The sequence below is a fragment of the Nyctereutes procyonoides genome, unplaced genomic scaffold (genome assembly GCF_905146905.1).
Source record: "Nyctereutes procyonoides isolate TBG_1078 unplaced genomic scaffold, NYPRO_anot_genome, whole genome shotgun sequence".
In the NCBI taxonomy this organism is placed as follows: domain Eukaryota; kingdom Metazoa; phylum Chordata; class Mammalia; order Carnivora; family Canidae; genus Nyctereutes; species Nyctereutes procyonoides.
This window is the reverse complement of record NW_026575141.1, coordinates 15,541,340-15,554,991: the sequence shown is the minus strand read 5'-3', so window position 1 is coordinate 15,554,991 and position 13,652 is coordinate 15,541,340. Positions and strand designations below refer to the sequence as shown.

The following is a 13,652-nucleotide window of genomic DNA, read 5'->3' as shown; positions in this document are numbered from 1 at the left end:
GTTTATCTTAATAGACAAAAAAAAAAAAAAAAAAAAAAAAAACCTCAAAATTTTAACACTGCCCAAATTAACTTCTTGTTAAACTGTAACATTTACCCACACAGAGACTGTTAAGGTTTCACAGGCTGTACTTTGTACTACGAAAGTTACCTACATATATGAGCCTTTCAATTTTCCTTTTCACACGGGCAGGAAATAACTTGACTGAATTTCATGGTTGAATACACTTAAATCTCTGTCTAAATTATGCATAAAATAGATTCAGCCAATTTGTGAGAGAGTGAAAAACCTAGGAAATTTTGCTCATATGTGAACTTCAGAATAGGTGTCAAGTTACAGTAAAAAAACTCCAACAGTCCTTGGCCAGTATGTTCAATGTATGCTAATTTTGCTCCATTCCAATAAATGTTTCTGAATCTACTCTTGAATTATGATAAAAATTAGTGATAAAGGAAATAACATATGTGAAGGCAGGTATGAAATGAAAGGACTATTCAAGGAATGGTAACAGATGGAGTTCAGGATCTCTAATGTTGAACTAACAGAAGATAGAACTGAAAATAAATAGGGGCCAACTAAGAAACTCATACTTTAATGTGTAAAGAATGGATAATTAAAGGCTTTTATGCATGGCAGTGATATAATTATTTTATGCTTTAGAAAATTAATGACTGGGACAGCATAGAAAACAGAATGGAGAGAGAAAAAGAGACAGAATAAGAATCAATCCATCATGTTACCCAATGTTACCTAGTGGCAGTGGCAGGCTGGGCATTAAAACAGAACTTTAAGAATACAGTTAAAAAAAAAGAATACAGTTGAAAATAATATATACCTGTTCAACACAAGTTTTGTACAGGGTAGTAATAGTTTGAACAGAATACAACAGACTGAAAAACAAATGAGTTGTTTTTTTTTTTTTTAAGTTTCCTATCAAACAGAGGTTCTCATCCTTCCTTGGCTTGATTAACCTGGAGAACTTCAAGAGTCCCATTAGCTAAGCTATACTCCAGAGTAATTAAATCAGTTTCTAAGGGGTGGCACAAGGGCACTGGTACTTCAACTACTTGAGCGATTTCAATGTGCACACACCACCGTATAATAAACTTGTAACTCCCTCTAGCCAAGTGATTATATCTGAGTATGGAGATGAAGATGAACAGGCAGGGTAAGACATCTGCTAAACCTATTTTAGTGATAGGTGTTAACTACTGACTTTCTAAAGCAGTGTATTTTCTGGCCCACATCTATATTTAATGAGGTCGCCATTTGAGTGTTTTAAGGCCTCTTTGTTATTGACATTTTTACCTTAAATATGCAAATACCTATGTATAATAGAATGAGTAAAGAAAGACAAAAGATAACTGAAAGAACTACAGTTGGCATTTTGTCAAATAACCACCCTATTTATAATGTATGTAAGTATGTGTTTTATGCATAATATACACAGTATAAATATGTATATACATACATTGGATCACTACATAATTTAAATTTTTAAAAATTTTTCAGAGGGTTGCTGAAATCTGTAGCCTAAAGTACTATTCCTTTATCATTTCATCTAGAATGAGAGAAGATCCCTCCCTCTGACAGTCTTACACTTATCATAATATACTAAAGACTTAAGCAAGTGCTCTATAAGAAAAGTAAATTCTATCCAAGATGTGAAAAAAGAAATATCTAATAAAGCAATGATATCTTGGGGTATTTATTTAAAATAACAAGATACTTAAAAAAATCAATAATACTCTAAATGTGCTGTCACTCATGGTGAAAAGCATAATGGCATCTAGAAACCTTTTTGTGGTTCTCAGTTATTTTCAAGTCTGTTTCATTTTTAAAATTTGAGTTCAATAAGCCTGAAAATCAGCAGGAAATGCATCATTTAAAAATCATAGCTCCATTCTCTCAGATGATCCTTACAAGTCTCACCTAGAAATTTGCCAGATGTGTCCTTTAACTTTTTCATAACCACAGCTAGTATAACCTGAGGTGACTGTTCCCTCTTTGTTTGAGTCAAACTGGTAAGTAATATTTCCCCAACTCTAAGATAAATTAATATACAGAGCTTCATGAGGCAGGTGAAGGACTAGCAAAGGGGTGAAAACAATTCCTTATTTGGGGCTTTTAAGTTTTACAGGAAAAGTGGTAAACTATAGTACTTGATAAGTTATTTAATGAAAAAAGTAAGAAAAATGTAGCCTGTCAATGGACTCTAGAAAGCATTCCTTAATTTCTGATGAACTTTTAATTATGAAGAGTTCTATAACTCTTGCTTTAAATCTTTGTCTTTTAACTTCCCTTTTCACAGGTTAATAATCTGAAAAAAATTTCAAGTGCATCCAAATTAATAAACTACTCCCAGAAATCTTTTATAGAATATGAAGTTCTTCAGAAATAACATGCTCTTAACTTCTCTGTTTTAGAAGTTCTCTGTACTTCAGAATTTACAGAAGTAAATTATTTTTAAAGTCATAATCATAGATTGAAGTTATTGACCTAAATGATATAATTGGTTCCCATTCTTCATCTATCTAGAAGAAAACTTGTTTTTTTTTTTTTTTAAGAAAACTTGTTATACACATCGACCATCTACTTCTAATTCATCCTTCTGCAACTGTCTGCACTACTGATAAGAATAGCAATTATAGGGATCCCTGGGTGGCGCAGCGGTTTGGCGCCTGCCTTTGGCCCAGGGCGCGATCCTAGAGACCCGGAATCGAATCCCACGTCGGGCTCCCGGTGCATGGAGCCTGCTTCTCCCTCTGCCTATGTCTCTGCCTCTCTCTCTCTCTCTCTCTGTGACTATCATAAATAAATAAAAATAAAAAAATAAAAAAAAGAATAGCAATTATAAATCTACAACTATACATCTCTTAGCCAGAAGAAACAAGTAGTAAGTTCATTCAAACAGTAAGTCCCAACCCCATTCCACTGTAGGTTGAAATCCAAGAACTGTGTTCATTCTCTAATTCAACAAGCACTATTAATCTTTAGTTATTTTCATTTTAGTTATAATCACTATGCATCAGAATAACCTGGAGAGGTGATTTCATCTGGTCTAAGGACCAGAAAGGGAATCTTAAAAAACCTCCCACTTGATTACAACATGCAGGTCAGAGTTGAGGACCACAGATTAGTTTTGAAATTGCACTAAGCCAAAGGTACTGGCACACAGTGTGATGGCAAGGAAAAGTGTTGGAGTTGGAAAGACTTGTGCTCAAATTCTGTTTTTATGTTAGCAAGTAACTTTTGTTTTCTTGTCTGTAAACCTGCAGTATCAGTATCTTTCCTCAGTTGACAAATATGTATGAACAAAAAAATATCACTGAACCTATGGGGTTTATATTCTAGTGGGAATAGAAAGATAAACATTGTAAGGATGTGATTTTATTCTACATGCAACAATGGGCCATTACATGTTTTAAACTACATCTTTCAGGCTTTAGTATTTTTAGAAAAATGCATTCATAGTTTATCGATATCGATATATGAATCAATAGTTTGATCATTTTTATTGCTGACTAGTATTCCATTGCATGGGTGTACCACTGTTTACCTATTCACATATTAAAAGACAGGTTGGTTATTTCCAGGTTTTGACAACTGTTAATAAAGCTATCATAACATTCACATACAAGTTTTATGTGGATGTATGCTTTAATTTCTCTTGGGCAAATGTCCAGGAATGGAATTGCTGGGATATGTAAGTCATTTGTTTAACTTCATTAAGAAGCTACTAAACTGCTTTCCAGAGCAGATGTACCAATTCATTCCTATCTGCCATGTATGAGAGTTACAGTTGCTCTGTATCTCAGTCAACATCTGGAATTATCAGTTTGTTGGGAGTTTTCTTCCCTTTTTATCCCTTATGGTAGCCATCCTAATGGATGTACTGTGGTACCACATAATGGTTTTAATATTAATATTAAAGATATTTCTTAGATATTTCCTAACGATTAATGATATGGATCACGCTTTGATATACTTACTTGCCACGAGTGTATCTTGATTGTATATCTAAAATGTCTCAACAGTTTTTTTTTAAGATTTATTTATTTATTTATTAATGAGAGAGAGAGAGAGAGAGAGAGAGAGAGAGAGAGAGAGAGGGGCAGAGACACAGGCAGAGGAAGAGGCCGGCTCCATGCAGGGAGCCTGCCATGGGACTCAATCCCGGGTCTCCAGGATCATGCCCTGGGCTGAAGGCGGCGCTAAACTGCTGAGCCACCCAGGCCGCCCTAAAATGTCTCAACAGTTTTTAAGATGGATTACTGTTGAATTTGAGTTCCTTATATATTCTGTAAAAAAAAAGTCTTGTGATAAATGTGATTTGCAAATATTTCTTCTAGTCTGTAGCTTCTCTTAACTCGATCCCAGGGCTGAAGGCAGCACTAAACCACTGAGCCACCGGGGCTTCCCTATCCACAAAAATTAAATCAAAATGAATTAAAGAGGGCATCCACCACCCCCCCTGTGGCTCAGCGGTTTAGCACCACCTTCAGTCCAGGGTGTGATCCTGGAGACCCGGGATCGAGTCCCAAATCTGGCTCCCTGCATGGAGCCTGATTCTCCCTCTGCCTCTCTCTCTCTCTGTGTCTCTCATGAATAAATAAACAAAATCTTAAAAAAAAAATTATTTATGTCTACTTTGTCTTTTCAGTGTTTTGTAAATTGGTTGTATCATACAAATGGCATACATATTTTGTTAAATATATACATATTTATTTTGGGGGAGTGCTATTATGAATGGTACTATAAAAATTTTTAAGTTCCTATTGTTCATTTCTAGTATATAGAAATACAACTGAATTCATATATTAGACCTTGTAAACTATAAATTTGCTAAATTAATCTATTCTAGGAGTTTTTTGGTAGATATTTCGTCTAAAGTAGGCTCAATGTCTTCTATGAAGAGGGGAAGTTTTATATCTTCCTTTAACACCTACTTGCCTTTTCTTTTTCTTGTTTTATCATACCGGGTAGATTTGATTTTTTTAGCGAAAGTTAGGAAAAACAGAATTATTTGTATAGAGTATATAAATATCTCAGGGAAGATATTTAATAATCACAAAGTGAAAAGTGGCAATTTTACAATGAAGAAACATGGGAAATACCACCTTAACCAAGGGATTAAGATTAATACCACCAATAACATATTGACATCATTTCCCCTGACTTAGTACACTAAAAAAAAGCACATTACTACTGTAGTATTCTTGTGAAAAAGTGCGTAACATCGACCTAAATATATGAAAGTATCAGATAAACTCAAATTGAGTGACATTCTACAAAGTAACTGGCCAGCACTCTTCAAAAGTGTCAAGGCCACAAAACATGAGAAGGGACTATACAAATATTCACAGATTAGGGGAGATTTAAGGAAATGTGAGAACTAAATGCCACATGACATCAGAGATTGAATTCTAGAACAGAAAACAAAGTCATAAATGGAAAACTGGTAAAAACCAAATAAAGTATATAATAGGTTAATATTTTACCAATGTTAATTTCTTAGTTTTGATAATTATACTATGATTATACAAGATGTTTACATTACATCAAGCTGGGTGAAGGGTAGGCAGGAATTCCCTGTCCTACTTTTTTTTTTTTGAAGATTTATTTGAGAAAGAGCGAGCGAGCAGAGGGAGAGGGAGACAAGTAGACTCCCTGCCGAGTGAGGGTTCCAATGTGGAGCTTGATCCCAGGGTCCTGCGATCATGACCTGAGCCTAAATCTAGTCATATGCTTAATCAACTGAGTCACCCAGGTGCCCCCTCTGTCTTATTTTTGCAACATTTCTGTAAGTCTAAGATTGGTTTAAAATAAAAAAGTGAAAAAAAAAATTCTCCTAGCTACTGTGTTAAGAACACAGGAAGGCAGAGATAGAAATAGGGAGACTAATCTGGAGGATACTAGAGTAATCTAGTTAATGAATTATAGTTTCATATGCCAGGATGGTACAAATTGAGGTGATGAAAAGTATTTGCATTATAGATATATTTTGAATAGTATTTCCTGAAAGAAACCTTTAAAGAGTGTAAACAGGGCAGTGTGGGTTATTAATTATCCAATAAAATAACAAAAGGAATAAAATAGGAACAATGTCCTAAATTCCCAAATCCTTGAAAACCTATTCCCCACTGGGAAATGAGTAGAAAGGACACTCTAAGAAAATCAATGCTATTAATTACTAATTTTGGTACCAAACTTCTAATCCTTATGCAGTCTCTTAACCCAGAGTATTTAGCTATGCTATGTGTAAAACACAAGGTCCACTGGCTCCTCTAGCCTAGATTTCTCTGATGGTGGGAAGAGACAGAGAAAGAAAGGAAAAAAAGGTTAAGACTAGCTGCCTAAATTCATTACATTCCTGCCACTTTGTACCAAAATATACAAACCCTAGGGGCCCAACTGTATCTCTAAAGATTCTATGATGTTAAAACATTTCTTTTAGAGGGGAATAAGGAAAAAAAGCATGTCTTGCTCTCTTCTAGAGCTTAAGGTATAGAGTTAGTTAGCTTCGGTGATATAGGGTTAAGGATGTGATCAGAGAAGTATGCAGGCGAAGGGGCAGTGGTAATCAAGTCTTTTGGATTTACCTTCTATAAAATCTTCAATGGTTTCCTACAAATAACAGATTATACTCAAATTCTTAGGAAGAGCATAACTAAGGCTGTACCATAAAAGTGCTTTTAAAAACAATGAGTTGGGGATTTGCATAAGGAAAAAAGCTGAGGTAAGGCTTAATAGCTAGGTAGGACCAGACCCTTAGATTCCTGTCCTAAATCTGGCTTCAGCTTTCAACTTAATTTTAGATCATCACAGTTCTTAATGGTATTTCCCACTTCTGAAATGATAGAAGGATTTTATGTGATACCAGTATGATAATTATTTTGACTTTAAACTTGGCCAGTGTAATTCGGTGTTATGTATATATCACGTTTGCTCTGATAGACTGATTAAATGCAATGGGGTGTAGTGAATTGAAAAAGCTTTTAAGCTAGACAGACCTAGGATCTTGACAAGTCTGTTAGTGACAACATCCATTTTGTTAAGAAAATGATATTTATTTCTGAGGGCCATTGTAAAGATTAAATGTAATAATGTACATAAAGTTCCATAACTCATAAGGAATAATTGATACAACATATCCTTTATTCCACTATAAAGCACACCATAAAGAATACCTTATATTTTTCTATATGAAGAATGTTTGTAGTACTGAATTTTTACTAATTAAACTAATAAAATCACAGAAAAAGAAAGGACTACATTTAAATCCTATCAGAGTACACTCCCTAGATTTAACCATAAGAGCTTTAATGGCTTGTAAGTAAATGCTTTCCACATTAGATAACCTAAAAAGCCTATCCTGAAATTGACCATAAGATGATCATTGAAATCCTATATGAAATGTATTTGTATCTTTCATACTTCATATGTTAATTATCATGGGCATTTAATGAGATACAGGTTGTCCCAAAAGATGATGCCAAGAAAACACGATTATTAAAAATTAACATGACTTAAGGTTCTCCTTTTATTCTTTTAAGAACTGGGATGGCAAAAATTGGAGAACTGCCATTAAAAAAAAAAATCCTTGCAGATTTTAGCAACTAGCAGTAAGAATAGAACGTACTGCAGTAAAAGGAAACTGCCATAGTTCCTTAGGACATTGACTTGAGATAAAAAGGCTGAATTTGATCGACCAAATGACACAATAAAGAAGGCCTTCAGAAATATGTCAAGCTAGTGAAAAGCTACTGTGGAATCTTACATCTTCCTGTAAGGTTACTAATCACAGCAGCAGCTGGTCTCTAAGCACCCTTCACTCCTCAACATATATTCCTTGATCTTAATCCTATTACTACCACGATCGAACCAATCTCGGCCTTGCTACTAACTTATTATGTGGCCCTATCTATAAATGACGTCAGTTCTCATTTTCTCCCTGGTCAAATGGACTGTTAAGGCCCTGTGTATTCTGGCCTCAGCTGTTCTCTCTCTTCCTTAGCTCCTGCTTCTTTTCCCCTTAGGGTGTTGCTCTGTTTGCACACTGTCTGCCTTCTAGTTTTTCCTACAAGCATGCTCTGGCCTTGGGCCCTGTTCACTTGCTCTTCTCTTAGCTGGAAATGATCTTCCTCAAAGAGCCCTTTCTTGGCCACTTTTTAATACTTTATCCCTGCTCATCTTTTCTTCATAAAATGTATGTAATGATAAAATAATGATTTACTTCTTTTCTCTCTCCTCCACTAAAACAATTTCCGTGAGGGCAGCCTTTGTTTGTTTCACTATCATATCCAGCCCCAGGAGTAGTAGTATCAGGCATTTGTTGAATGGATAACTGAGTATATATATGTGTGTATGTAGGGTTCCTAAGCTCCCTTTTCAATTCTGGTATGTTATGATTAACTTAAGGGCTTGTGGAATTAGTGAACATCTCAGATGTTCAGGTCTGAGCCTGAGGTCTAAACAGTTCTTTCGGTTCCAATTTTTTTTAAAGTAATCTCTATGCCCAACATGGGGCTTGAGCTCATGACCTGGAGATCAAGTCACATGCTCTGCCAACTAAGCCACCCACGTGCCCCTTTTGGTTCCAATTTCTGATGACTGGCTTGCTTTAATGGATCTTTTAAAATTTCCAAATGTAACACACACATCCTAACACACAGCTACACACAAGCACAAATTGACAAATATCACTTAATTCAAGGATCACTGTATATACTATGCGTGAAACACAATACACAGACAATATTTCCTAGCCTGGAATATTAGTCCCTATACAGTTTAATCCCAACTTACTTTGATAACTTCAACTCTAACCATATTCCTTTCCAGAAATCCTATATACTCTGGCTATAGAGGGTTTATTCTTCTCTGAGACATACATGTAAGCTTCTGTGCCTTTGTCCTCACTGGTCTGTTAACTTGGAAGGTATGGATTCCCCTTCATACTTGCCAAATACCTCATCCTTCACAACTGCCAAATGTCTTATCTTTGAAGTCCAACTCAAGTATCACCTCTTCTCTGGAGTCTTTCTTGATCTCTCAGGGAATTCTTGTTCACTCCACCATAGTGATCATCACTGTAGTCTACTTACTTTACCTGTTTGTCCTCTAAATTTAATCAACTATAGGCTTCAAAGGCCTTAATCATGTGTTTGCTTTCTCCTTATTGCTAAGGACCTATTCCTGTGCCTGGCACAAATGTTTATCCAATTGGATGTTAACAAGGCACCACAACTAAGAAGGCTTTCTAACCTTTACTGGCAGACTTGATTGGGTAGTTCCTCCTTCCGACTGTTCAAAAGTTGGTTTCCTTATATTTCTACCCATACCAAACTTTTTCTTTAAAGGACCAGACACTAGATATTTTAGGCTTTGTGATTCATGTGATCTTGGTTGCAACTAGTCAATTCTGCTGTTGTAGCTTGAAAGCCACAGGCAATACATAATAGAACAGGTATGGTTGTGTTCTAATAAAAGTTCATTTAAAAAAAACAGGAAGGTTTGGTCTATGGGTTGTAGGTTTGTCAACTGCTGATTTGATGGAAGGAATACAGCATAGAACAATTGGGTTGGAATCCTGTATTTACTATTCCCTAGTTTCTAGCACATATCCCTTAATCTCTATATATCTTAATTTCCTCATCTATAAAATAGGCATACCTACCCTGCAGGATTGTCATGATTATCTATATATAATACAGTGCCTGTTGCATGGTAGGTACTCAATAATAATAATAATTTTTTTTAAAGAGCTATTTTAGAGAGAGAGAGGGTGAAGGAGGGAGGAGAGAGAGAGACTTCTCAAGAAGACTTTCTGCTGAGAGCAGAGCCCAATGTGGGGGCTCAATCCCACGATCCTGGGTACTCAATAAATTTTATCTCCCTTCCTCTATCAGGATCTGTAAGCCATTTGTAAAGATTCAGCTGCTGCCTTTACTCAATACTCATTCTTTTTAACAGTGAAACCTCAAGAAAAACGTCACCAACTCTATGTTCTATACCAGGAATGATATATAACTGGTAGTCTAGACTTTATCATTTATCAGGTGTCTGTTGGCAAGTTTAAAAACTGTGTTTTTTCAACTATCTTTTGAACCAAGGTTAATTCTATTTTCATTACATTCATAGGTCAGTGCCAATATTAATAAAGGTCTCTCCTATGTAACTGCACTTACAAGTACAAAGTGAAAGGGATTTAGAATTGAGTACAAAGCTAGAAAACAGCCTCTCACACTGGAAATCATTGCAAATGTGCATACACACATATATACCCCTATCTTTGGCAGGACACAAGAGGTCTTAAGTCTTGAAATGTTGCTTAAAATGAAGTCTGGTTTAAGAGCTTGAATTGCATATTACGTCAAAGTCAAACGTGGCTTTACCCTTGGTGGCTTCCCAGAAGTTCATGAATACCTCTAGTTTACGTGAAAACTTAGGAGTGTTAGACAGTAGTATTATGAAAATGATCTGAGTGGAGAAGAATCTTTCAACAAAGAAGGCAACTTCTCTGTAATAGGCATTCCTGAATTAAAAATTAATTTTGATTTATTACAGTATCTTAATACGGCAGCATTCAAAACACAATGGCTACAAAAACCACAAAGGTATTATCACCATAGTACTAAAAAACCTCTATGTGGCAATTTGGCTGCCTGAGGTTTCTCAGTTAACCAAGGAAAATGAGATAATCCAATACACTCTGGCTGCTCTTGGATATTGTTTATGTCCATATAGCTTTCAGTGTGGAAAAGGATGCTGCAGTCAGAAAAGGAAGACATGAACACTGCTGCCAAGGGCAGCACCTGACTGCCTCTTTTTGCCAAACTAGCCGGTGAACACTAAAAACAGTGTGAGATCCACAAGTGGAAAATTGTCCAAACCTGGGACGTAACTATTCTATAAGACATTACTCCTCCTTTTCTATTTCCTATTAAAACATAATTATCTGTAATGATCACAGAACTCAGAACTCTCCACGTGAGTAAATTTTTCAGATAGCTGAAATTTTTCTTAGGTAATATTCCACTTTCGTATACTTGACTTTCCAACTATTTAAAATGTTAATGTGATATTCTCTAACTTCCCCTTCACAACTACTTTTTGTACTTTGAATTCAGAATTTTACATAGTGCTGAAAAATAAACATAATTTCACATAGTGCTGAAAAATAAACATTTCAGTCTCTGATGCTATAATACTGTCAGCAGATAGCTTAATTTCAGCAACTTTGGCATCTCTGATTATTCAGCAGTGTGAGGGATGAAGGTTGCCTAAGAAATCTGAAAATGACAAACCCATCCCCATTAAAGTTGGCTCAACTGATCCTCTGGTTGCTTCTGTCTCTATTGGCTAAATAGGGGTGGGTGTGAGGTGTGTGGGCATGGAAAGGGAGGAAGAGGAGTATTTCCTAGGTGACACCTTTTAAAAAAAATAATTAAAAAAATTTAATTAAGGTATAGTTAACATACAATGTTATTAGTTTCAGGTATACAACACAGTGAATGACAAATTCTATAAATTAAGCTTGCTCATAATAAGTGCAGTTACCATCTGTCACCATACAAGTTATTACCATATAAATGACTATTTCTATACTGTGCTTTTCACTCCTATGACTTATATATTTTTTAACTAGAAGTTTGTACCTCTTAATATACCACCTATTTTGCCTAACCTTCCCACCCTCTCTCCTCTGGCAACCACCACTTTGTTCTCTGCATTTATGACTTGTCTCTGCTTTTTGTTTTTTAAATTCCATAATACAAGTGAAATCATATGGTATTTGTCTTTCTCTGATTTATTTCACTTAGCATCATACCCTCTAGGTCCATCCATGTTGTTGCAAACAGCAAGGTTTCATTCTTTTTTATGGCTGAATAATATTCCTGTGTGTGTGAGAGAGAAAAAAAGAGAGAGAGGGAGGGAGATATCACATCCTCTTTACTCATTTGTCTATCAATGGACACGTATTGTTTCCATATCTACTGTCTATTATAAATAATGCTGCAATAAACATAGGGGTGCATATTATCTTTTTGAATTAGTTTTCTTTGGGTAAATACCCAGTAGTGAAATTACTGGATCATATGGTATCTCTATTTTTAATTTTTTGAGGAACCTCCATACTGCTTCGCACAGTGGTTGCATTTATTTACATTCCCACCAGTGTATGAGGGTTCCTTTTTATCCACATCCTTGACACTTGTTATTTCTTGTTTTTTTTTTTTTTTGAGACATGTCTCTTTTTCTTTCTTGCAGGATGGAGGCTAAAGGGCCTAAAGATATTCCCAAAGGTAAGCTTTGTATAGCCTAAAAATGTCAAAAATTTGTACTGTTCTCTTCTACAAATGAGAGGAAAAACGGTTACATCAGCTCTCAGGACTGGAGCAAAGCTTTAGATAAACCTAAAGGAGGAAAATGGCAGAGAAGGGCGGGGCTTTCCAACAGTTTCTTTAACCTAGCTGCTGCAGCAGCAACCGAATCCTCTGGCACTTCCGGATATGCCCCTAGCTCAACACACACACACACACACACACACACACACACACACACACACACACACACCCTAGACAGACATCCCTATAATGTTAACTATGTAAATGCTAAATTTACTTCTAGTAATGTTTAAATAAATTAATGAGACAAGAGGTAAATTTTCACAAAGTATCTTTGTATTTTGTAGCTATTATATCTGGATGTAGGATAATATTGATGTATATATCATATGCTTGTAATTTCACATACAGAGAGATCATCTCAGTTGGGAAAAGCTGCAAAGAAAAAATGGTAATGGAACAAAATTTCCTTGCTTTTCTGCTGCTGCTGAGCAAATCAAAATTTAAACTCTTTGAATATTAGGAACAGACAATCTCCATAACTAATGATTTTGCCTATTGGAAACTTTGCAGAAAAGACAACATAAAAAGAAAAGCAATCTTTAGATGTAGGTAAAATTTTGGAGTTTTAAAAAGCAATTTTTACTTGCCAATGAGCTCTTGAAATGAAATTTCTGGGCAGCCTGGGTGGCTCAGCAGCTTAGCGATGCCTTTGGCCCGGGGCGTGGTCCTGGGGACCTGGGATCAAATCCTGCATCAGGCTCCCTACATGGAGCCTGCTTCTCCCTCTGTCTGTGTCTCTGCCTCTCTGTGTCTCTGATGACTAAATAAAATCTTAAAAAAATAAAAGAAATTTCTGATCCTTAGACGCTGATGATTTTTCAGGCTGATGTACATATTTTTGAATGGGTCAATTTGGACTCTAAGATTGATAGGATTGAAAGGCTAATAAAAAAGCCTTGCTTATTGCTTGGATTTGGAACACAGCTATTGGGCCTTGTAGAGTCTTACCTTTGTAAAAGACTAGCTACCAGCATTTTTGGAATTCTGAATTCACAGGCCCTAATTGCTTGAGCCTGACCCTAGCTAAAACCTGAAGCTGTCAGATACGGGTTGCTTTAGCCTCAGCATAAGCTCCACTGAACTAAAAGCAAGCAGAGGCTCAATGAACAGAATTCAGACTCTAGGAGTGCTGCAGATTTAGGACACCATTCTGTGGGGCCCTAAACTATGAAAACATCAATGGATGCCAGCTGGACTGTCTGGGTCATATCCACATGCCCACAATAAATGTTATTCTCT

General features: G+C 35.9%; 1 protein-coding gene across 4 annotated transcripts in view; it reads right to left on the bottom strand.

The window, feature by feature from the left end:
- The window catches only part of ANKIB1 (ankyrin repeat and IBR domain containing 1), a 132,947-nt gene that overhangs the window by 88,775 nt on the left and 30,520 nt on the right, over positions 1-13,652 (bottom strand). The window lies entirely within an intron of this gene.